Source organism: Hyla sarda, unplaced genomic scaffold, assembly GCF_029499605.1.
Source record: "Hyla sarda isolate aHylSar1 unplaced genomic scaffold, aHylSar1.hap1 scaffold_398, whole genome shotgun sequence".
NCBI lineage: Eukaryota > Metazoa > Chordata > Amphibia > Anura > Hylidae > Hyla > Hyla sarda.
The window spans coordinates 173,237-198,043 of NW_026610415.1; the positions used below are offsets into that span (position 1 = coordinate 173,237).

Below are 24,807 nucleotides of genomic sequence, written 5' to 3' on the forward strand. Positions count from 1 at the left end.
CGCCGAAATAACTTTTAAACCCATTTCCACCTTTTTTTCCCTTCTCTTCCTCTTACTTTTTTTTCACGTTTTTTTACGTTTTTCTCCTTTTCGCCTCTTTTCTGGGCGTATTATTCTTCTTTTTCTTCTTTTTTTTCGTCTAATGCATACCCCATCAGTGCAGCAATGCTTATTCAATACCGCCAGCAGATGGAGACACTGGGGGATAATTTTCTAAGGATTTATACTGATTTTTCCTGTCTGAATTTGTCGCACAGAAAGTTGCAGGCCAAATATGTGTGACATTTCTGCGACTTTAGCTTCTAGAGCATTTTTACAACATTATACATAGGTGCTGAATACATAAAAAGCGACTGTTCAGCGACAGACAAGTCGCATCGGCTGAAAGTAGGCCAGAATGTCAGTCCATGTTGGAGCAGGTTTAGATACAGTCTAAAGTATAGATCTCAAAGTCTGTGCACAGAATTTAGCAAGGGCCTCGCACCTTCTGATGCATCAGGTAGGTGCACAATAGCATAGCCTAACCCTCTGTACTTTGGTCTATATTGATGCGGGACATAGACAGCCAGCTGATGACCAATCCATTAGTGCAATGGATGGCTGGAAGCATTTGTCTTTGCCTTTGCAATACCACAGAAGCAATGCATGGTCAATGTACAGCAATGACACACCTGTGTGAACAGCCAGGAGACCCCCCCCCCCCCATGTTATGTTACATAGTTACATAGTTAGTACGGTCGAAAAAAGACATATGTCCATCAAGTTCAACCAGGGAATTAAGGGGTAGGGGTGTGGCGCGATATTGGGGAAGGGATGAGATTTTATATTTCTTCATAAGCATTAATCTTATTTTGTCAATTAGGAACATTCAGCACCCACCCGCTATCAAGGCAGCTGCCTATCATGTCATGCCCTACCTGCACAGGTGTGCTGGCTACTCAAATGATCCAATTAAGGAGGCCATTTAGTCAGCAGCAGCAGAAGTCCTGTGCCTGGACGCTCCAACAGCGGCCAGACACAAGCAGAAGCAGAAGCAGCAGCAGCAGCAGCACCACCTTTTGTTTTTTGGCTGCAGCAGCAGCAAGGCCCACAGGGCTGGCTAGCTGGCTAGCCAGCAAGCAGGTAGCAATGAAAGTAGGAATCTTTCTTTTTAACCCTGTAAGGGGGTGGTGCACTGTACCCGAAGATACTGCCATATCGGGTCAATGCATAGGGCGACGGAAGCAAGCTTCGAAATCGGCCCCCGTTCTCAAAAATCCATTTAATATATGGTCCCCAGATAGGGGACGTATCAGATATTAAACTGATAAGAACAGATACTACACTTGATCTTAGCCAAAAGGCCGAGAAGCGATAACCGTGAAAGGGGCGGGCCCAACAAGGTGCCCTTCATGGGCACTATCACTGCTTGCTGTCAGGGAGGCTGCCAGACAATTTTCCATGCACACTCTGGGCTGGGGGGCAGTCAACCACCAGTACACACAGCAGAACCTAAACCCATACCATTATTGCTAAGCAGCAAGACAGGGGCCCATTGCACTCCCACGGGGCCTTTTTAAATGCAATCCATAACCCGGATTTGCCAGGAACCCTTCTTACTCCTCCTACTTGCATGTGACACTGGGCTTAGGATCTGCATAGGAAACACACACACAAGCACACACCTACCTTTGTTGCCTGCAGATGCCTCCTTGGCTGTCCCCAAACGGTATCAAACCAACACCCACGGGAAGCTGTAAGCATAGAGGACATGCCTGCACCCCATTGGACTTACCTGTGTGGGTTAAACCCGGGTTATTTGACAACCTATGGCGGTGATGGTTCTGCTCAGGCAGAGCAGTGCTGATGCTCCTCATAAAGCTGTCGCTGCTGTGAAGGTTCTAGGTGACATCACAAATCCCTATGGTTACATACACAACAAAGCTGGGTTGTTGTTGTTTACACTCTGCAAGGCCTGTGGAAGTGAGTGACATCATAGCACTGTAGTTCTGAGGGTTCTAGATGGATGCAACAATCTCCTGTTGCTTCTATGAAGGCCATAATAGACGACATCACCAAACAGCTCCATAGTCACATACACAGCAAAGGAGAGATGTTGTTTACACCTAGTGATGTCAGTGGTATTGAGTGACATCACAGCACAGTGCTAAGGCTCCTGGGCCTGGACACAGCAGCGGCTGCAATATCTCAACGGAGAATACGTTTATATATATGTGTGTGTGTGCGCGTATATATATATATATATATATATATATATATATATATATATATATTTCTCCGCCGAAATCACTTTTAAACCCATTTCCACCTTTTTTTCCCTTCTCTTCCTCTTACTTTTTTTTCACGTTTTTTTACGTTTTTCTCCTTTTCGCCTCTTTTCTGGGCGTATTATTCTTCTTTTTCTTCTTTTTTTTCGTCTAATGCATACCCCATCAGTGCAGCAATGCTTATTCAATACCGCCAGCAGATGGAGACACTGGGGGATAATTTTCTAAGGATTTATACTGATTTTTCCTGTCTGAATTTGTCGCACAGAAAGTTGCAGGCCAAATATGTGTGACATTTCTGCGACTTTAGCTTCTAGAGCATTTTTACAACATTATACATAGGTGCTGAATACATAAAAAGCGACTGTTCAGCGACAGACAAGTCGCATCGGCTGAAAGTAGGCCAGAATGTCAGTCCATGTTGGAGCAGGTTTAGATACAGTCTAAAGTATAGATCTCAAAGTCTGTGCACAGAATTTAGCAAGGGCCTCGCACCTTCTGATGCATCAGGTAGGTGCACAATAGCATAGCCTAACCCTCTGTACTTTGGTCTATATTGATGCGGGACATAGACAGCCAGCTGATGACCAATCCATTAGTGCAATGGATGGCTGGAAGCATTTGTCTTTGCCTTTGCAATACCACAGAAGCAATGCATGGTCAATGTACAGCAATGACACACCTGTGTGAACAGCCAGGAGACCCCCCCCCCCCCCATGTTATGTTACATAGTTACATAGTTAGTACGGTCGAAAAAAGACATATGTCCATCAAGTTCAACCAGGGAATTAAGGGGTAGGGGTGTGGCGCGATATTGGGGAAGGGATGAGATTTTATATTTCTTCATAAGCATTAATCTTATTTTGTCAATTAGGAACATTCAGCACCCACCCGCTATCAAGGCAGCTGCCTATCATGTCATGCCCTACCTGCACAGGTGTGCTGGCTACTCAAATGATCCAATTAAGGAGGCCATTTAGTCAGCAGCAGCAGAAGTCCTGTGCCTGGACGCTCCAACAGCGGCCAGACACAAGCAGAAGCAGAAGCAGCAGAAGCAGCAGCAGCACCACCTTTTGTTTTTTGGCTGCAGCAGCAGCAAGGCCCACAGGGCTGGCTAGCTGGCTAGCCAGCAAGCAGGTAGCAATGAAAGTAGGAATCTTTCTTTTTAACCCTGTAAGGGGGTGGTGCACTGTACCCGAAGATACTGCCATATCGGGTCAATGCATAGGGCGACGGAAGCAAGCTTCGAAATCGGCCCCCGTTCTCAAAAATCCATTTAATATATGGTCCCCAGATAGGGGACGTATCAGATATTAAACTGATAAGAACAGATACTACACTTGATCTTAGCCAAAAGGCCGAGAAGCGATAACCGTGAAAGGGGCGGGCCCAACAAGGTGCCCTTCATGGGCACTATCACTGCTTGCTGTCAGGGAGGCTGCCAGACAATTTTCCATGCACACTCTGGGCTGGGGGGCAGTCAACCACCAGTACACACAGCAGAACCTAAACCCATACCATTATTGCTAAGCAGCAAGACAGGGGCCCATTGCACTCCCACGGGGCCTTTTTAAATGCAATCCATAACCCGGATTTGCCAGGAACCCTTCTTACTCCTCCTACTTGCATGTGACACTGGGCTTAGGATCTGCATAGGAAACACACACACAAGCACACACCTACCTTTGTTGCCTGCAGATGCCTCCTTGGCTGTCCCCAAACGGTATCAAACCAACACCCACGGGAAGCTGTAAGCATAGAGGACATGCCTGCACCCCATTGGACTTACCTGTGTGGGTTAAACCCGGGTTATTTGACAACCTATGGCGGTGATGGTTCTGCTCAGGCAGAGCAGTGCTGATGCTCCTCATAAAGCTGTCGCTGCTGTGAAGGTTCTAGGTGACATCACAAATCCCTATGGTTACATACACAACAAAGCTGGGTTGTTGTTGTTTACACTCTGCAAGGCCTGTGGAAGTGAGTGACATCATAGCACTGTAGTTCTGAGGGTTCTAGATGGATGCAACAATCTCCTGTTGCTTCTATGAAGGCCATAATAGACAACATCACCAAACAGCTCCATAGTCACATACACAGCAAAGGAGAGATGTTGTTTACACCTAGTGATGTCAGTGGTATTGAGTGACATCACAGCACAGTGCTAAGGCTCCTGGGCCTGGACACAGCAGCGGCTGCAATATCTCAACGGAGAATACGTTTATATATATGTGTGTGTGTGCGCGTATATATATATATATATATATATATATATATATATATATATATATATATTCTCCGCCGAAATCACTTTTAAACCCATTTCCACCTTTTTTTCCCTTCTCTTCCTCTTACTTTTTTTTCACGTTTTTTTACGTTTTTCTCCTTTTCGCCTCTTTTCTGGGCGTATTATTCTTCTTTTTCTTCTTTTTTTTCATCTAATGCATACCCGATCAGTGCAGCAATGCTTATTCAATACCGCCAGCAGATGGAGACACTGGGGGATAATTTTCTAAGGATTTATACTGATTTTTCCTGTCTGAATTTGTCGCACAGAAAGTTGCAGGCCAAATATGTGTGACATTTCTGCGACTTTAGCTTCTAGAGCATTTTTACAACATTATACATAGGTGCTGAATACATAAAAAGCGACTGTTCAGCGACAGACAAGTCGCATCGGCTGAAAGTAGGCCAGAATGTCAGTCCATGTTGGAGCAGGTTTAGATACAGTCTAAAGTATAGATCTCAAAGTCTGTGCACAGAATTTAGCAAGGGCCTCGCACCTTCTGATGCATCAGGTAGGTGCACAATAGCATAGCCTAACCCTCTGTACTTTGGTCTATATTGATGCGGGACATAGACAGCCAGCTGATGACCAATCCATTAGTGCAATGGATGGCTGGAAGCATTTGTCTTTGCCTTTGCAATACCACAGAAGCAATGCATGGTCAATGTACAGCAATGACACACCTGTGTGAACAGCCAGGAGACCCCCCCCCCCATGTTATGTTACATAGTTACATAGTTAGTACGGTCGAAAAAAGACATATGTCCATCAAGTTCAACCAGGGAATTAAGGGGTAGGGGTGTGGCGCGATATTGGGGAAGGGATGAGATTTTATATTTCTTCATAAGCATTAATCTTATTTTGTCAATTAGGAACATTCAGCACCCACCCGCTATCAAGGCAGCTGCCTATCATGTCATGCCCTACCTGCACAGGTGTGCTGGCTACTCAAATGATCCAATTAAGGAGGCCATTTAGTCAGCAGCAGCAGAAGTCCTGTGCCTGGACGCTCCAACAGCGGCCAGACACAAGCAGAAGCAGAAGCAGCAGAAGCAGCAGCAGCACCACCTTTTGTTTTTTGGCTGCAGCAGCAGCAAGGCCCACAGGGCTGGCTAGCTGGCTAGCCAGCAAGCAGGTAGCAATGAAAGTAGGAATCTTTCTTTTTAACCCTGTAAGGGGGTGGTGCGCTGTACCCGAAGATACTGCCATATCGGGTCAATGCATAGGGCGACGGAAGCAAGCTTCGAAATCGGCCCCCGTTCTCAAAAATCCATTTAATAAATGGTCCCCAGATAGGGGACGTATCAGATATTAAACTGATAAGAACAGATACTACACTTGATCTTAGCCAAAAGGCCGAGAAGCGATAACCGTGAAAGGGGCGGGCCCAACAAGGTGCCCTTCATGGGCACTATCACTGCTTGCTGTCAGGGAGGCTGCCAGACAATTTTCCATGCACACTCTGGGCTGGGGGGCAGTCAACCACTAGTACACACAGCAGAACCTAAACCCATACCATTATTGCTAAGCAGCAAGACAGGGGCCCATTGCACTCCCACGGGGCCTTTTTAAATGCAATCCATAACCCGGATTTGCCAGGAACCCTTCTTACTCCTCCTACTTGCATGTGACACTGGGCTTAGGATCTGCATAGGAAACACACACACAAGCACACACCTACCTTTGTTGCCTGCAGATGCCTCCTTGGCTGTCCCCAAACGGTATCAAACCAACACCCACGGGAAGCTGTAAGCATAGAGGACATGCCTGCACCCCATTGGACTTACCTGTGTGGGTTAAACCCGGGTTATTTGACAACCTATGGCGGTGATGGTTCTGCTCAGGCAGAGCAGTGCTGATGCTCCTCATAAAGCTGTCGCTGCTGTGAAGGTTCTAGGTGACATCACAAATCCCTATGGTTACATACACAACAAAGCTGGGTTGTTGTTGTTTACACTCTGCAAGGCCTGTGGAAGTGAGTGACATCATAGCACTGTAGTTCTGAGGGTTCTAGATGGATGCAACAATCTCCTGTTGCTTCTATGAAGGCCATAATAGACGACATCACCAAACAGCTCCATAGTCACATACACAGCAAAGGAGAGATGTTGTTTACACCTAGTGATGTCAGTGGTATTGAGTGACATCACAGCACAGTGCTAAGGCTCCTGGGCCTGGACACAGCAGCGGCTGCAATATCTCAACGGAGAATACGTTTATATATATGTGTGTGTGTGCGCGTATATATATATATATATATATATATATATATATATATATATATATATTTCTCCGCCGAAATAACTTTTAAACCCATTTCCACCTTTTTTTCCCTTCTCTTCCTCTTACTTTTTTTTCACGTTTTTTTACGTTTTTCTCCTTTTCGCCTCTTTTCTGGGCGTATTATTCTTCTTTTTCTTCTTTTTTTTCGTCTAATGCATACCCCATCAGTGCAGCAATGCTTATTCAATACCGCCAGCAGATGGAGACACTGGGGGATAATTTTCTAAGGATTTATACTGATTTTTCCTGTCTGAATTTGTCGCACAGAAAGTTGCAGGCCAAATATGTGTGACATTTCTGCGACTTTAGCTTCTAGAGCATTTTTACAACATTATACATAGGTGCTGAATACATAAAAAGCGACTGTTCAGCGACAGACAAGTCGCATCGGCTGAAAGTAGGCCAGAATGTCAGTCCATGTTGGAGCAGGTTTAGATACAGTCTAAAGTATAGATCTCAAAGTCTGTGCACAGAATTTAGCAAGGGCCTCGCACCTTCTGATGCATCAGGTAGGTGCACAATAGCATAGCCTAACCCTCTGTACTTTGGTCTATATTGATGCGGGACATAGACAGCCAGCTGATGACCAATCCATTAGTGCAATGGATGGCTGGAAGCATTTGTCTTTGCCTTTGCAATACCACAGAAGCAATGCATGGTCAATGTACAGCAATGACACACCTGTGTGAACAGCCAGGAGACCCCCCCCCCCCCCATGTTATGTTACATAGTTACATAGTTAGTACGGTCGAAAAAAGACATATGTCCATCAAGTTCAACCAGGGAATTAAGGGGTAGGGGTGTGGCGCGATATTGGGGAAGGGATGAGATTTTATATTTCTTCATAAGCATTAATCTTATTTTGTCAATTAGGAACATTCAGCACCCACCCGCTATCAAGGCAGCTGCCTATCATGTCATGCCCTACCTGCACAGGTGTGCTGGCTACTCAAATGATCCAATTAAGGAGGCCATTTAGTCAGCAGCAGCAGAAGTCCTGTGCCTGGACGCTCCAACAGCGGCCAGACACAAGCAGAAGCAGAAGCAGCAGCAGCAGCAGCACCACCTTTTGTTTTTTGGCTGCAGCAGCAGCAAGGCCCACAGGGCTGGCTAGCTGGCTAGCCAGCAAGCAGGTAGCAATGAAAGTAGGAATCTTTCTTTTTAACCCTGTAAGGGGGTGGTGCACTGTACCCGAAGATACTGCCATATCGGGTCAATGCATAGGGCGACGGAAGCAAGCTTCGAAATCGGCCCCCGTTCTCAAAAATCCATTTAATATATGGTCCCCAGATAGGGGACGTATCAGATATTAAACTGATAAGAACAGATACTACACTTGATCTTAGCCAAAAGGCCGAGAAGCGATAACCGTGAAAGGGGCGGGCCCAACAAGGTGCCCTTCATGGGCACTATCACTGCTTGCTGTCAGGGAGGCTGCCAGACAATTTTCCATGCACACTCTGGGCTGGGGGGCAGTCAACCACCAGTACACACAGCAGAACCTAAACCCATACCATTATTGCTAAGCAGCAAGACAGGGGCCCATTGCACTCCCACGGGGCCTTTTTAAATGCAATCCATAACCCGGATTTGCCAGGAACCCTTCTTACTCCTCCTACTTGCATGTGACACTGGGCTTAGGATCTGCATAGGAAACACACACACAAGCACACACCTACCTTTGTTGCCTGCAGATGCCTCCTTGGCTGTCCCCAAACGGTATCAAACCAACACCCACGGGAAGCTGTAAGCATAGAGGACATGCCTGCACCCCATTGGACTTACCTGTGTGGGTTAAACCCGGGTTATTTGACAACCTATGGCGGTGATGGTTCTGCTCAGGCAGAGCAGTGCTGATGCTCCTCATAAAGCTGTCGCTGCTGTGAAGGTTCTAGGTGACATCACAAATCCCTATGGTTACATACACAACAAAGCTGGGTTGTTGTTGTTTACACTCTGCAAGGCCTGTGGAAGTGAGTGACATCATAGCACTGTAGTTCTGAGGGTTCTAGATGGATGCAACAATCTCCTGTTGCTTCTATGAAGGCCATAATAGACGACATCACCAAACAGCTCCATAGTCACATACACAGCAAAGGAGAGATGTTGTTTACACCTAGTGATGTCAGTGGTATTGAGTGACATCACAGCACAGTGCTAAGGCTCCTGGGCCTGGACACAGCAGCGGCTGCAATATCTCAACGGAGAATACGTTTATATATATGTGTGTGTGTGCGCGTATATATATATATATATATATATATATATATATATATATATATTTCTCCGCCGAAATCACTTTTAAACCCATTTCCACCTTTTTTTCCCTTCTCTTCCTCTTACTTTTTTTTCACGTTTTTTTACGTTTTTCTCCTTTTCGCCTCTTTTCTGGGCGTATTATTCTTCTTTTTCTTCTTTTTTTTCGTCTAATGCATACCCCATCAGTGCAGCAATGCTTATTCAATACCGCCAGCAGATGGAGACACTGGGGGATAATTTTCTAAGGATTTATACTGATTTTTCCTGTCTGAATTTGTCGCACAGAAAGTTGCAGGCCAAATATGTGTGACATTTCTGCGACTTTAGCTTCTAGAGCATTTTTACAACATTATACATAGGTGCTGAATACATAAAAAGCGACTGTTCAGCGACAGACAAGTCGCATCGGCTGAAAGTAGGCCAGAATGTCAGTCCATGTTGGAGCAGGTTTAGATACAGTCTAAAGTATAGATCTCAAAGTCTGTGCACAGAATTTAGCAAGGGCCTCGCACCTTCTGATGCATCAGGTAGGTGCACAATAGCATAGCCTAACCCTCTGTACTTTGGTCTATATTGATGCGGGACATAGACAGCCAGCTGATGACCAATCCATTAGTGCAATGGATGGCTGGAAGCATTTGTCTTTGCCTTTGCAATACCACAGAAGCAATGCATGGTCAATGTACAGCAATGACACACCTGTGTGAACAGCCAGGAGACCCCCCCCCCCCCATGTTATGTTACATAGTTACATAGTTAGTACGGTCGAAAAAAGACATATGTCCATCAAGTTCAACCAGGGAATTAAGGGGTAGGGGTGTGGCGCGATATTGGGGAAGGGATGAGATTTTATATTTCTTCATAAGCATTAATCTTATTTTGTCAATTAGGAACATTCAGCACCCACCCGCTATCAAGGCAGCTGCCTATCATGTCATGCCCTACCTGCACAGGTGTGCTGGCTACTCAAATGATCCAATTAAGGAGGCCATTTAGTCAGCAGCAGCAGAAGTCCTGTGCCTGGACGCTCCAACAGCGGCCAGACACAAGCAGAAGCAGAAGCAGCAGAAGCAGCAGCAGCACCACCTTTTGTTTTTTGGCTGCAGCAGCAGCAAGGCCCACAGGGCTGGCTAGCTGGCTAGCCAGCAAGCAGGTAGCAATGAAAGTAGGAATCTTTCTTTTTAACCCTGTAAGGGGGTGGTGCACTGTACCCGAAGATACTGCCATATCGGGTCAATGCATAGGGCGACGGAAGCAAGCTTCGAAATCGGCCCCCGTTCTCAAAAATCCATTTAATATATGGTCCCCAGATAGGGGACGTATCAGATATTAAACTGATAAGAACAGATACTACACTTGATCTTAGCCAAAAGGCCGAGAAGCGATAACCGTGAAAGGGGCGGGCCCAACAAGGTGCCCTTCATGGGCACTATCACTGCTTGCTGTCAGGGAGGCTGCCAGACAATTTTCCATGCACACTCTGGGCTGGGGGGCAGTCAACCACCAGTACACACAGCAGAACCTAAACCCATACCATTATTGCTAAGCAGCAAGACAGGGGCCCATTGCACTCCCACGGGGCCTTTTTAAATGCAATCCATAACCCGGATTTGCCAGGAACCCTTCTTACTCCTCCTACTTGCATGTGACACTGGGCTTAGGATCTGCATAGGAAACACACACACAAGCACACACCTACCTTTGTTGCCTGCAGATGCCTCCTTGGCTGTCCCCAAACGGTATCAAACCAACACCCACGGGAAGCTGTAAGCATAGAGGACATGCCTGCACCCCATTGGACTTACCTGTGTGGGTTAAACCCGGGTTATTTGACAACCTATGGCGGTGATGGTTCTGCTCAGGCAGAGCAGTGCTGATGCTCCTCATAAAGCTGTCGCTGCTGTGAAGGTTCTAGGTGACATCACAAATCCCTATGGTTACATACACAACAAAGCTGGGTTGTTGTTGTTTACACTCTGCAAGGCCTGTGGAAGTGAGTGACATCATAGCACTGTAGTTCTGAGGGTTCTAGATGGATGCAACAATCTCCTGTTGCTTCTATGAAGGCCATAATAGACAACATCACCAAACAGCTCCATAGTCACATACACAGCAAAGGAGAGATGTTGTTTACACCTAGTGATGTCAGTGGTATTGAGTGACATCACAGCACAGTGCTAAGGCTCCTGGGCCTGGACACAGCAGCGGCTGCAATATCTCAACGGAGAATACGTTTATATATATGTGTGTGTGTGCGCGTATATATATATATATATATATATATATATATATATATATATATATATATATTTCTCCGCCGAAATCACTTTTAAACCCATTTCCACCTTTTTTTCCCTTCTCTTCCTCTTACTTTTTTTTCACGTTTTTTTACGTTTTTCTCCTTTTCGCCTCTTTTCTGGGCGTATTATTCTTCTTTTTCTTCTTTTTTTTCATCTAATGCATACCCGATCAGTGCAGCAATGCTTATTCAATACCGCCAGCAGATGGAGACACTGGGGGATAATTTTCTAAGGATTTATACTGATTTTTCCTGTCTGAATTTGTCGCACAGAAAGTTGCAGGCCAAATATGTGTGACATTTCTGCGACTTTAGCTTCTAGAGCATTTTTACAACATTATACATAGGTGCTGAATACATAAAAAGCGACTGTTCAGCGACAGACAAGTCGCATCGGCTGAAAGTAGGCCAGAATGTCAGTCCATGTTGGAGCAGGTTTAGATACAGTCTAAAGTATAGATCTCAAAGTCTGTGCACAGAATTTAGCAAGGGCCTCGCACCTTCTGATGCATCAGGTAGGTGCACAATAGCATAGCCTAACCCTCTGTACTTTGGTCTATATTGATGTGGGACATAGACAGCCAGCTGATGACCAATCCATTAGTGCAATGGATGGCTGGAAGCATTTGTCTTTGCCTTTGCAATACCACAGAAGCAATGCATGGTCAATGTACAGCAATGACACACCTGTGTGAACAGCCAGGAGACCCCCCCCCCCCCCCCCATGTTATGTTACATAGTTACATAGTTAGTACGGTCGAAAAAAGACATATGTCCATCAAGTTCAACCAGGGAATTAAGGGGTAGGGGTGTGGCGCGATATTGGGGAAGGGATGAGATTTTATATTTCTTCATAAGCATTAATCTTATTTTGTCAATTAGGAACATTCAGCACCCACCCGCTATCAACGCAGCTGCCTATCATGTCATGCCCTACCTGCACAGGTGTGCTGGCTACTCAAATGATCCAATTAAGGAGGCCATTTAGTCAGCAGCAGCAGAAGTCCTGTGCCTGGACGCTCCAACAGCGGCCAGACACAAGCAGAAGCAGAAGCAGCAGAAGCAGCAGCAGCACCACCTTTTGTTTTTTGGCTGCAGCAGCAGCAAGGCCCACAGGGCTGGCTAGCTGGCTAGCCAGCAAGCAGGTAGCAATGAAAGTAGGAATCTTTCTTTTTAACCCTGTAAGGGGGTGGTGCACTGTACCCGAAGATACTGCCATATCGGGTCAATGCATAGGGCGACGGAAGCAAGCTTCGAAATCGGCCCCCGTTCTCAAAAATCCATTTAATATATGGTCCCCAGATAGGGGACGTATCAGATATTAAACTGATAAGAACAGATACTACACTTGATCTTAGCCAAAAGGCCGAGAAGCGATAACCGTGAAAGGGGCGGGCCCAACAAGGTGCCCTTCATGGGCACTATCACTGCTTGCTGTCAGGGAGGCTGCCAGACAATTTTCCATGCACACTCTGGGCTGGGGGGCAGTCAACCACCAGTACACACAGCAGAACCTAAACCCATACCATTATTGCTAAGCAGCAAGACAGGGGCCCATTGCACTCCCACGGGGCCTTTTTAAATGCAATCCATAACCCGGATTTGCCAGGAACCCTTCTTACTCCTCCTACTTGCATGTGACACTGGGCTTAGGATCTGCATAGGAAACACACACACAAGCACACACCTACCTTTGTTGCCTGCAGATGCCTCCTTGGCTGTCCCCAAACGGTATCAAACCAACACCCACGGGAAGCTGTAAGCATAGAGGACATGCCTGCACCCCATTGGACTTACCTGTGTGGGTTAAACCCGGGTTATTTGACAACCTATGGCGGTGATGGTTCTGCTCAGGCAGAGCAGTGCTGATGCTCCTCATAAAGCTGTCGCTGCTGTGAAGGTTCTAGGTGACATCACAAATCCCTATGGTTACATACACAACAAAGCTGGGTTGTTGTTGTTTACACTCTGCAAGGCCTGTGGAAGTGAGTGACATCATAGCACTGTAGTTCTGAGGGTTCTAGATGGATGCAACAATCTCCTGTTGCTTCTATGAAGGCCATAATAGACGACATCACCAAACAGCTCCATAGTCACATACACAGCAAAGGAGAGATGTTGTTTACACCTAGTGATGTCAGTGGTATTGAGTGACATCACAGCACAGTGCTAAGGCTCCTGGGCCTGGACACAGCAGCGGCTGCAATATCTCAACGGAGAATACGTTTATATATATGTGTGTGTGTGCGCGTATATATATATATATATATATATATATATATATATATATATATTTCTCCGCCGAAATCACTTTTAAACCCATTTCCACCTTTTTTTCCCTTCTCTTCCTCTTACTTTTTTTTCACGTTTTTTTACGTTTTTCTCCTTTTCGCCTCTTTTCTGGGCGTATTATTCTTCTTTTTCTTCTTTTTTTTCGTCTAATGCATACCCCATCAGTGCAGCAATGCTTATTCAATACCGCCAGCAGATGGAGACACTGGGGGATAATTTTCTAAGGATTTATACTGATTTTTCCTGTCTGAATTTGTCGCACAGAAAGTTGCAGGCCAAATATGTGTGACATTTCTGCGACTTTAGCTTCTAGAGCATTTTTACAACATTATACATAGGTGCTGAATACATAAAAAGCGACTGTTCAGCGACAGACAAGTCGCATCGGCTGAAAGTAGGCCAGAATGTCAGTCCATGTTGGAGCAGGTTTAGATACAGTCTAAAGTATAGATCTCAAAGTCTGTGCACAGAATTTAGCAAGGGCCTCGCACCTTCTGATGCATCAGGTAGGTGCACAATAGCATAGCCTAACCCTCTGTACTTTGGTCTATATTGATGCGGGACATAGACAGCCAGCTGATGACCAATCCATTAGTGCAATGGATGGCTGGAAGCATTTGTCTTTGCCTTTGCAATACCACAGAAGCAATGCATGGTCAATGTACAGCAATGACACACCTGTGTGAACAGCCAGGAGACCCCCCCCCCCCCCCATGTTATGTTACATAGTTACATAGTTAGTACGGTCGAAAAAAGACATATGTCCATCAAGTTCAACCAGGGAATTAAGGGGTAGGGGTGTGGCGCGATATTGGGGAAGGGATGAGATTTTATATTTCTTCATAAGCATTAATCTTATTTTGTCAATTAGGAACATTCAGCACCCACCCGCTATCAAGGCAGCTGCCTATCATGTCATGCCCTACCTGCACAGGTGTGCTGGCTACTCAAATGATCCAATTAAGGAGGCCATTTAGTCAGCAGCAGCAGAAGTCCTGTGCCTGGACGCTCCAACAGCGGCCAGACACAAGCAGAAGCAGAAGCAGCAGAAGCAGCAGCAGCACCACCTTTTGTTTTTTGGCTGCAGCAGCAGCAAGGCCCACAGGGCTGGCTAGCTGGCTAGCCAGCAAGCAGGTAGCAATGAAAGTAGGAATCTTTCTTTTTAACCCTGTAAGGGGGTGGTGCACTGTACCCGAAGATACTGCCATATCGGGTCAATGCATAGGGCGACGGAAGCAAGCTTCGAAATCGGCCCCCGTTCTCAAAAATCCATTTAATATATGGTCCCCAGATAGGGGACGTATCAGATATTAAACTGATAAGAACAGATACTACACTTGATCTTAGCCAAAAGGCCGAGAAGCGATAACCGTGAAAGGGGCGGGCCCAACAAGGTGCCCTTCATGGGCACTATCACTGCTTGCTGTCAGGGAGGCTGCCAGACAATTTTCCATGCACACTCTGGGCTGGGGGGCAGTCAACCACCAGTACACACAGCAGAACCTAAACCCATACCATTATTGCTAAGCAGCAAGACAGGGGCCCATTGCACTCCCACGGGGCCTTTTTAAATGCAATCCATAACCCGGATTTGCCAGGAACCCTTCTTACTCCTCCTACTTGCATGTGACACTGGGCTTAGGATCTGCATAGGAAACACACACACAAGCACACACCTACCTTTGTTGCCTGCAGATGCCTCCTTGGCTGTCCCCAAACGGTATCAAACCAACACCCACGGGAAGCTGTAAGCATAGAGGACATGCCTGCACCCCATTGGACTTACCTGTGTGGGTTAAACCCGGGTTATTTGACAACCTATGGCGGTGATGGTTCTGCTCAGGCAGAGCAGTGCTGATGCTCCTCATAAAGTTGTCGCTGCTGTGAAGGTTCTAGGTGACATCACAAATCCCTATGGTTACATACACAACAAAGCTGGGTTGTTGTTGTTTACACTCTGCAAGGCCTGTGGAAGTGAGTGACATCATAGCACTGTAGTTCTGAGGGTTCTAGATGGATGCAACAATCTCCTGTTGCTTCTATGAAGGCCATAATAGACGACATCACCAAACAGCTCCATAGTCACATACACAGCAAAGGAGAGATGTTGTTTACACCTAGTGATGTCAGTGGTATTGAGTGACATCACAGCACAGTGCTAAGGCTCCTGGGCCTGGACACAGCAGCGGCTGCAATATCTCAACGGAGAATACGTTTATATATATGTGTGTGTGTGCGCGTATATATATATATATATATATATATATATATATATATATATATTTCTCCGCCGAAATCACTTTTAAACCCATTTCCACCTTTTTTTCCCTTCTCTTCCTCTTACTTTTTTTTCACGTTTTTTTTACGTTTTTCTCCTTTTCGCCTCTTTTCTGGGCGTATTATTCTTCTTTTTCTTCTTTTTTTTCGTCTAATGCATACCCCATCAGTGCAGCAATGCTTATTCAATACCGCCAGCAGATGGAGACACTGGGGGATAATTTTCTAAGGATTTATACTGATTTTTCCTGTCTGAATTTGTCGCACAGAAAGTTGCAGGCCAAATATGTGTGACATTTCTGCGACTTTAGCTTCTAGAGCATTTTTACAACATTATACATAGGTGCTGAATACATAAAAAGCGACTGTTCAGCGACAGACAAGTCGCATCGGCTGAAAGTAGGCCAGAATGTCAGTCCATGTTGGAGCAGGTTTAGATACAGTCTAAAGTATAGATCTCAAAGTCTGTGCACAGAATTTAGCAAGGGCCTCGCACCTTCTGATGCATCAGGTAGGTGCACAATAGCATAGCCTAACCCTCTGTACTTTGGTCTATATTGATGCGGGACATAGACAGCCAGCTGATGACCAATCCATTAGTGCAATGGATGGCTGGAAGCATTTGTCTTTGCCTTTGCAATACCACAGAAGCAATGCATGGTCAATGTACAGCAATGACACACCTGTGTGAACAGCCAGGAGACCCCCCCCCCCCCCATGTTATGTTACATAGTTACATAGTTAGTACGGTCGAAAAAAGACATATGTCCATCAAGTTCAACCAGGGAATTAAGGGGTAGGGGTGTGGCGCGATATTGGGGAAGGGATGAGATTTTATATTTCTTCATAAGCATTAATCTTATTTTGTCAATTAGGAACATTCAGCACCCACCCGCTATCAAGGCAGCTGCCTATCATGTCATGCCCTACCTGCACAGGTGTGCTGGCTACTCAAATGATCCAATTAAGGAGGCCATTTAGTCAGCAGCAGCAGAAGTCCTGTGCCTGGACGCTCCAACAGCGGCCAGACACAAGCAGAAGCAGAAGCAGCAGAAGCAGCAGCAGCACCACCTTTTGTTTTTTGGCTGCAGCAGCAGCAAGGCCCACAGGGCTGGCTAGCTGGCTAGCCAGCAAGCAGGTAGCAATGAAAGTAGGAATCTTTCTTTTTAACCCTGTAAGGGGGTGGTGCACTGTACCCGAAGATACTGCCATATCGGGTCAATGCATAGGGCGACGGAAGCAAGCTTCGAAATCGGCCCCCGTTCTCAAAAATCCATTTAATATATGGTCCCCAGATAGGGGACGTATCAGATATTAAACTGATAAGAACAGATACTACACTTGATCTTAGCCAAAAGGCCGAGAAGCGATAACCGTGAAAGGGGCGGGCCCAACAAGGTGCCCTTCATGGGCACTATCACTGCTTGCTGTCAGGGAGGCTGCCAGACAATTTTCCATGCACACTCTGGGCTGGGGGGCAGTCAACCACCAGTACACACAGCAGAACCTAAACCCATACCATTATTGCTAAGCAGCAAGACAGGGGCCCATTGCACTCCCACGGGGCCTTTTTAAATGCAATCCATAACCCGGATTTGCCAGGAACCCTTCTTACTCCTCCTACTTGCATGTGACACTGGGCTTAGGATCTGCATAGGAAACACACACACAAGCACACACCTACCTTTGTTGCCTGCAGATGCCTCCTTGGCTGTCCCCAAACGGTATCAAACCAACACCCACGGGAAGCTGTAAGCATAGAGGACATGCCTGCACCCCATTGGACTTACCTGTGTGGGTTAAACCCGGGTTATTTGACAACCTATGGCGGTGATGGTTCTGCTCAGGCAGAGCAGTGCTGATGCTTCTCATAAAGTTGTCGCTGCTGTGAAGGTTCTAGGTGACATCACAAATCCCTATGGTTACATACACAACAAAGCTGGGTTGTTGTTGTTTACACTCTGCAAGGCCTGTGGAAGTGAGTGACATCATAGCACTGTAGTTCTGAGGGTTCTAGATGGATGCAACAATCTCCTGTTGCTTCTATGAAGGCCATAATAGACGACATCACCAAACAGCTCCATAGTCACATACACAGCAAAGGAGAGATGTTGTTTACACCTAGTGATGTCAGTGGTATTGAGTGACATCACAGCACAGTGCTAAGGCTCCTGGGCCTGGACACAGCAGCGGCTGCAATATCTCAACGGAGAATACGTTTATATATATGTGTGTGTGTGCGCGTATATATATATATATATATATATATATATATATATATATATATTTCTCCGCCGAAATCACTTTTAAACCCATTTCCACCTTTTTTTCCCTTCTCTTCCTCTTACTTTTTTTTCACGTTTTTTTTACGTTTTTCTCCTTTTCGCCTCTTTTCTGGGCGTATTATTCTTCTTTTTCTTCTTTTTTTTCGTCTAATGCATACCCCATCAGTGCAGCAATGCTTATTCAATACCGCCAGCAGATGGAGACACTGGGGGATAATTTTCTAAGGATTTATACTGATTTTTCCTGTCTGAATTTGTCGCACAGAAAGTTGCAGGCCAAATATGTGTGACATTTCTGCGACTTTAGCTTCTAGAGCATTTTTACAACATTATACATAGGTGCTGAATACATAAAAAGCGACTGTTCAGCGACAGACAAGTCGCATCGGCTGAAAGTAGGCCAGAATGTCAGTCCATGTTGGAGCAGGTTTAGATACAGTCTAAAGTATAGATCTCAAAGTCTGTGCACAGAATTTAGCAAGGGCCTCGCACCTTCTGATGCATCAGGTAGGTGCACAATAGCATAGCCTAACCCTCTGTACTTTGGTCTATATTGATGCGGGACATAGACAGCCAGCTGATGACCAATCCATTAGTGCAATGGATGGCTGGAAGCATTTGTCTTTGCCTTTGCAATACCACAGAAGCAATGCATGGTCAATGTACAGCAATGACACACCTGTGTGAACAGCCAGGAGACCCCCCCCCCCCCATGTTATGTTACATAGTTACATAGTTAGTACGGTCGAAAAAAGACATATGTCCATCAAGTTCAACCAGGGAATTAAGGGGTAGGGGTGTGGCGCGATATTGGGGAAGGGATGAGATTTTATATTTCTTCATAAGCATTAATCTTATTTTGTCAATTAGGAACATTCAGCACCCACCCGCTATCAAGGCAGCTGCCTATCATGTCATGCCCTACCTGCACAGGTGTGCTGGCTACTCAAATGATCCAATTAAGGAGGCCATTTAGTCAGCAGCAGCAGAAGTCCTGTGCCTGGACGCTCCAACAGCGGCCAGACACAAGCAGAAGCAGAAGCAGCAGAAGCACCACCTTTTGTTTTTTGGCTGCAGCAGCAGCAAGGCCCACAGGGCTGGCTAGCTGGCTAGCCAGCAAGCAGGTAGCAATGAAAGTAGGAATCTTTCTTTTTAACCCTGTAAGGGGGTGGTGCACTGTACCCGAAGATACTGCCATATCGGGTCAATGCATAGGGCGACGGAAGCAAGCTTCGAAATCGGCCCCCGTTCTCAAAAATCCATTTAATATATGGTCCCCAGATAGGGGACGTATCAGATATTAAACTGATAAGAACAGATTTTTAAGTTTCCCTCAGAACTAAATCATAGTTCTAAGATCTCATATGAACTAGATTTTTGTGCTCATCATCAGGTAACTTTTTTTTTTTTTTTTTTATTTCCAGAATAAAACAAATTAAAACAACAAAACAACTAACAAGAATAACTCAAATAAACCTTAATCCAAAATGAAACCCTTTCTCCATGCGAAAACTGCCAAATAATCAATTAAACCGAATTGAAGAGCTCCACTCTTCAAAGCTTCTTTGACAGGGACTGCCAACCATGGTGACACTTGGTAGGTCGCCATGAAGCGCCTTACATCAGGCTTCATGGACTGCATTATTTTTCCCCTCACAGTTTCAAGCCGGGTATTCACTTTTATTTTAAATTTCACTAGGTCTTGAACAAATATTTCTGTTTCTTCCTTTGGGGCTTGGTCTAGCACCTCACCCAAATATCCAGAAAAATACTCACTGAGAATTATTTTCTTTAATTCCTCTGTGTGCTCCCCTTCAGAAGCCTCACTTACGCTTTCTTCTTCCATTTCTTTTCCTGTGTCCAACTTTTCTTTGCTCTTGCCAGAAACTTTTTTGGCCTCTGGAACTATATTCTCTTCTTTTGTCTTCCTCTTCAATTTCACCCCAACTTCCATAGCCTCAGATTTTTCCGGGCAGTCTTTAAAGAAATGCCCAGTCTTTTTACAGGCCCTGCAGGTCTTACTTTGGCCACACTCAGAAAAGACATGACCTTCCTTTAGACATTTGGTACATATTATCTTTCCACAACTTTCATGCCCGTATTGTTTGCAGTTTTTGCAGAAAGTTCCCATCTCTGGGAAAAATAAATCCCCTGTGTCCTTCCCTATTTTAAACCGAGCTGGTGGGAGCAACAATCTTCCGGGCGCCCCCGCATCCTCTTTCAGTCTGCACAAGAACTTCCATTTTCCTGTCCAAAGCTGGTGTTGGTTAAGGACTTTACCTCTTTCCTCTACTTCCACACAAAATTCCTGCAAAAAGAGCTTGATGTCACTTTCTTTCGTGTATGGCGAGTACATCTTAACTGTGAACAGCTTGGTATTGTCCACGAAGTGCTCAACCAATTTTATGCCTTCCATCTTTGGATGATTCCGGGTTTTCTCCAAGGTTTCCAAAAATTTTCTGTAGAAAGACTTGCTGTTGAAAGTAACATCATAGACTCCCTTTCGAGGGTAATCCATGACTGTCAAGATCTCCATTCTTGGCACTTGGAACAGACCAAACAAGATCTCCACGATTAAGAAGTCCAGATTCTTTTCTCCTCTGGCTTGCTCCTCCACGATAAATCGAACAGCATTTTTGACCCGAGCATATTCAGGTATATCCGCCATGTCTGTTCAGCTGCCGAGATCTTCTTCCGTCCTCTGTTTGCAACCAGGCGACCCAGTGGCTGCCTGGTGATCACTTCTCGTTTACTGGGGAGTAAGCCGTAACCCCAAAAGCAGCAAGGGGGTGAAGCTCCACCAAATAGGTAGAGCGATCCCCCAAGGCCAAGGCACGGGTACCCCAGGAACCTTCCAGCCAGACCAAGTGAGCAGATACTACACTTGATCTTAGCCAAAAGGCCGAGAAGCGATAACCGTGGAAGGGGCGGGCCCAACAAGTTGCCCTTCATGGGCACTATCACTGCTTGCTGTCAGGGAGGCTGCCAGACAATTTTCCATGCACACTCTGGGCTGGGGGGCAGTCAACCACCAGTACACACAGCAGAACCTAAACCCATACCATTATTGCTAAGCAGCAAGACAGGGGCCCATTGCACTCCCACGGGGCCTTTTTAAATGCAATCCATAACCCGGATTTGCCAGGAACCCTTCTTACTCCTCCTACTTGCATGTGACACTGGGCTTAGGATCTGCATAGGAAACACACACACAAGCACACACCTACCTTTGTTGCCTGCAGATGCCTCCTTGGCTGTCCCCAAACGGTATCAAACCAACACCCACGGGAAGCTGTAAGCATAGAGGACATGCCTGCACCCCATTGGACTTACCTGTGTGGGTTAAACCCGGGTTATTTGACAACCTATGGCGGTGATGGTTCTGCTCAGGCAGAGCAGTGCTGATGCTCCTCATAAAGCTGTCGCTGCTGTGAAGGTTCTAGGTGACATCACAAATCCCTATGGTTACATACACAACAAAGCTGGGTTGTTGTTGTTTACACTCTGCAAGGCCTGTGGAAGTGAGTGACATCATAGCACTGTAGTTCTGAGGGTTCTAGATGGATGCAACAATCTCCTGTTGCTTCTATGAAGGCCATAATAGACGACATCACCAAACAGCTCCATAGTCACATACACAGCAAAGGAGAGATGTTGTTTACACCTAGTGATGTCAGTGGTATTGAGTGACATCACAGCACAGTGCTAAGGCTCCTGGGCCTGGACACAGCAGCGGCTGCAATATCTCAACGGAGAATACGTTTATATATATGTGTGTGTGTGCGCGTATATATATATATATATATATATATATATATATATATATATATATATATTTCTCCGCCGAAATCACTTTTAAACCCATTTCCACCTTTTTTTCCCTTCTCTTCCTCTTACTTTTTTTTCACGTTTTTTTACGTTTTTCTCCTTTTCGCCTCTTTTCTGGGCGTATTATTCTTCTTTTTCTTCTTTTTTTTCGTCTAATGCATACCCCATCAGTGCAGCAATGCTTATTCAATACCGCCAGCAGATGGAGACACTGGGGGATAATTTTCTAAGGATTTATACTGATTTTTCCTGTCTGAATTTGTCGCACAGAAAGTTGCAGGCCAAATATGTGTGACATTTCTGCGACTTTAGCTTCTAGAGCATTTTTACAACATTATACATAGGTGCTGAATACACAAAAAGCGACTGTTCAGCGACAGACAAGTCGCATCGGCTGAAAGTAGGCCAGAATGTCAGTCCATGTTGGAGCAGGTTTAGATACAGTCTAAAGTATAGATCTCAAAGTCTGTGCACAGAATTTAGCAAGGGCCTCGCACCTTCTGATGCATCAGGTAGGTGCACAATAGCATAGCCTAACCCTCTGTACTTTGGTCTATATTGATGCGGGACATAGACAGCCAGCTGATGACCAATCCATTAGTGCAATGGATGGCTGGAAGCATTTGTCTTTGCCTTTGCAATACCACAGAAGCAATGCATGGTCAATGTACAGCAATGACACACCTGTGTGAACAGCCAGGAGACCCCCCCCCCCCCCCATGTTATGTTACATAGTTACATAGTTAGTACGGTCGAAAAAAGACATATGTCCATCAAGTTCAACCAGGGAATTAAGGGGTAGGGGTGTGGCGCGATATTGGGGAAGGGATGAGATTTTATATTTCTTCATAAGCATTAATCTTATTTTGTCAATTAGGAACATTCAGCACCCACCCGCTATCAAGGCAGCTGCCTATCATGTCATGCCCTACCTGCACAGGTGTGCTGGCTACTCAAATGATCCAATTAAGGAGGCCATTTAGTCAGCAGCAGCAGAAGTCCTGTGCCTGGACGCTCCAACAGTGGCCAGACACAAGCAGAAGCAGAAGCAGCAGAAGCAGCAGCAGCACCACCTTTTGTTTTTTGGCTGCAGCAGCAGCAAGGCCCACAGGGCTGGCTAGCTGGCTAGCCAGCAAGCAGGTAGCAATGAAAGTAGGAATCTTTCTTTTTAACCCTGTAAGGGGGTGGTGCACTGTACCCGAAGATACTGCCATATCGGGTCAATGCATAGGGCGACGGAAGCAAGCTTCGAAATCGGCCCCCGTTCTCAAAAATCCATTTAATATATGGTCCCCAGATAGGGGACGTATCAGATATTAAACTGATAAGAACAGATACTACACTTGATCTTAGCCAAAAGGCCGAGAAGCGATAACCGTGAAAGGGGCGGGCCCAACAAGGTGCCCTTCATGGGCACTATCACTGCTTGCTGTCAGGGAGGCTGCCAGACAATTTTCCATGCACACTCTGGGCTGGGGGGCAGTCAACCACCAGTACACACAGCAGAACCTAAACCCATACCATTATTGCTAAGCAGCAAGACAGGGGCCCATTGCACTCCCACGGGGCCTTTTTAAATGCAATCCATAACCCGGATTTGCCAGGAACCCTTCTTACTCCTCCTACTTGCATGTGACACTGGGCTTAGGATCTGCATAGGAAACACATACACAAGCACACACCTACCTTTGTTGCCTGCAGATGCCTCCTTGGCTGTCCCCAAACGGTATCAAACCAACACCCACGGGAAGCTGTAAGCATAGAGGACATGCCTGCACCCCATTGGACTTACCTGTGTGGGTTAAACCCGGGTTATTTGACAACCTATGGCGGTGATGGTTCTGCTCAGGCAGAGCAGTGCTGATGCTCCTCATAAAGCTGTCGCTGCTGTGAAGGTTCTAGGTGACATCACAAATCCCTATGGTTACATACACAACAAAGCTGGGTTGTTGTTGTTTACACTCTGCAAGGCCTGTGGAAGTGAGTGACATCATAGCACTGTAGTTCTGAGGGTTCTAGATGGATGCAACAATCTCCTGTTGCTTCTATGAAGGCCATAATAGACGACATCACCAAACAGCTCCATAGTCACATACACAGCAAAGGAGAGATGTTGTTTACACCTAGTGATGTCAGTGGTATTGAGTGACATCACAGCACAGTGCTAAGGCTCCTGGGCCTGGACACAGCAGCGGCTGCAATATCTCAACGGAGAATACGTTTATATATATGTGTGTGTGTGCGCGTATATATATATATATATATATATATATATATATATATATATTTCTCCGCCGAAATCACTTTTAAACCCATTTCCACCTTTTTTTCCCTTCTCTTCCTCTTACTTTTTTTTCACGTTTTTTTACGTTTTTCTCCTTTTCGCCTCTTTTCTGGGCGTATTATTCTTCTTTTTCTTCTTTTTTTTCGTCTAATGCATACCCCATCAGTGCAGCAATGCTTATTCAATACCGCCAGCAGATGGAGACACTGGGGGATAATTTTCTAAGGATTTATACTGATTTTTCCTGTCTGAATTTGTCGCACAGAAAGTTGCAGGCCAAATATGTGTGACATTTCTGCGACTTTAGCTTCTAGAGCATTTTTACAACATTATACATAGGTGCTGAATACATAAAAAGCGACTGTTCAGCGACAGACAAGTCGCATCGGCTGAAAGTAGGCCAGAATGTCAGTCCATGTTGGAGCAGGTTTAGATACAGTCTAAAGTAT

At 45.6% G+C, this 24,807-nt stretch overlaps 10 non-coding genes and 1 pseudogene across 10 annotated transcripts; all 11 read right to left on the reverse strand.

Annotated features, from left to right (window-relative positions):
• Positions 1-1,164: 1,164 nt before the first annotated feature.
• Positions 1,165-1,355, reverse strand: LOC130333090 (U2 spliceosomal RNA). Its single transcript, XR_008875449.1, has one exon. It is a non-coding gene; the product is annotated as a U2 spliceosomal RNA (small nuclear RNA).
• A 2,091-nt stretch (positions 1,356-3,446) lies between these two features.
• Positions 3,447-3,637, reverse strand: LOC130333091 (U2 spliceosomal RNA). The gene has a single exon (XR_008875450.1). It is a non-coding gene; the product is annotated as a U2 spliceosomal RNA (small nuclear RNA).
• Positions 3,638-5,728: 2,091 nt separating this feature from the next.
• On the reverse strand, positions 5,729-5,919 carry LOC130333016 (U2 spliceosomal RNA). The gene has a single exon (XR_008875400.1). It is a non-coding gene; the product is annotated as a U2 spliceosomal RNA (small nuclear RNA).
• Positions 5,920-8,009: 2,090 nt separating this feature from the next.
• On the reverse strand, positions 8,010-8,200 carry LOC130333092 (U2 spliceosomal RNA). The gene has a single exon (XR_008875451.1). It is a non-coding gene; the product is annotated as a U2 spliceosomal RNA (small nuclear RNA).
• Positions 8,201-10,288: 2,088 nt separating this feature from the next.
• LOC130333093 (U2 spliceosomal RNA) lies at positions 10,289-10,479 on the reverse strand. The gene has a single exon (XR_008875452.1). It is a non-coding gene; the product is annotated as a U2 spliceosomal RNA (small nuclear RNA).
• Positions 10,480-12,579: 2,100 nt separating this feature from the next.
• Positions 12,580-12,770, reverse strand: LOC130333094 (U2 spliceosomal RNA). The gene has a single exon (XR_008875453.1). It is a non-coding gene; the product is annotated as a U2 spliceosomal RNA (small nuclear RNA).
• A 2,090-nt stretch (positions 12,771-14,860) lies between these two features.
• Positions 14,861-15,051, reverse strand: LOC130333095 (U2 spliceosomal RNA). The gene has a single exon (XR_008875454.1). It is a non-coding gene; the product is annotated as a U2 spliceosomal RNA (small nuclear RNA).
• Positions 15,052-17,141: 2,090 nt separating this feature from the next.
• On the reverse strand, positions 17,142-17,332 carry LOC130333098 (U2 spliceosomal RNA). The gene has a single exon (XR_008875456.1). It is a non-coding gene; the product is annotated as a U2 spliceosomal RNA (small nuclear RNA).
• A 2,080-nt stretch (positions 17,333-19,412) lies between these two features.
• Positions 19,413-19,605, reverse strand: LOC130333029 (U2 spliceosomal RNA). Its single transcript, XR_008875409.1, has one exon. It is a non-coding gene; the product is annotated as a U2 spliceosomal RNA (small nuclear RNA).
• A 1,402-nt stretch (positions 19,606-21,007) lies between these two features.
• LOC130333049 (U2 spliceosomal RNA) lies at positions 21,008-21,160 on the reverse strand (annotated as a pseudogene).
• Positions 21,161-23,256: 2,096 nt separating this feature from the next.
• LOC130333099 (U2 spliceosomal RNA) lies at positions 23,257-23,447 on the reverse strand. The gene has a single exon (XR_008875457.1). It is a non-coding gene; the product is annotated as a U2 spliceosomal RNA (small nuclear RNA).
• Positions 23,448-24,807: the final 1,360 nt, after the last annotated feature.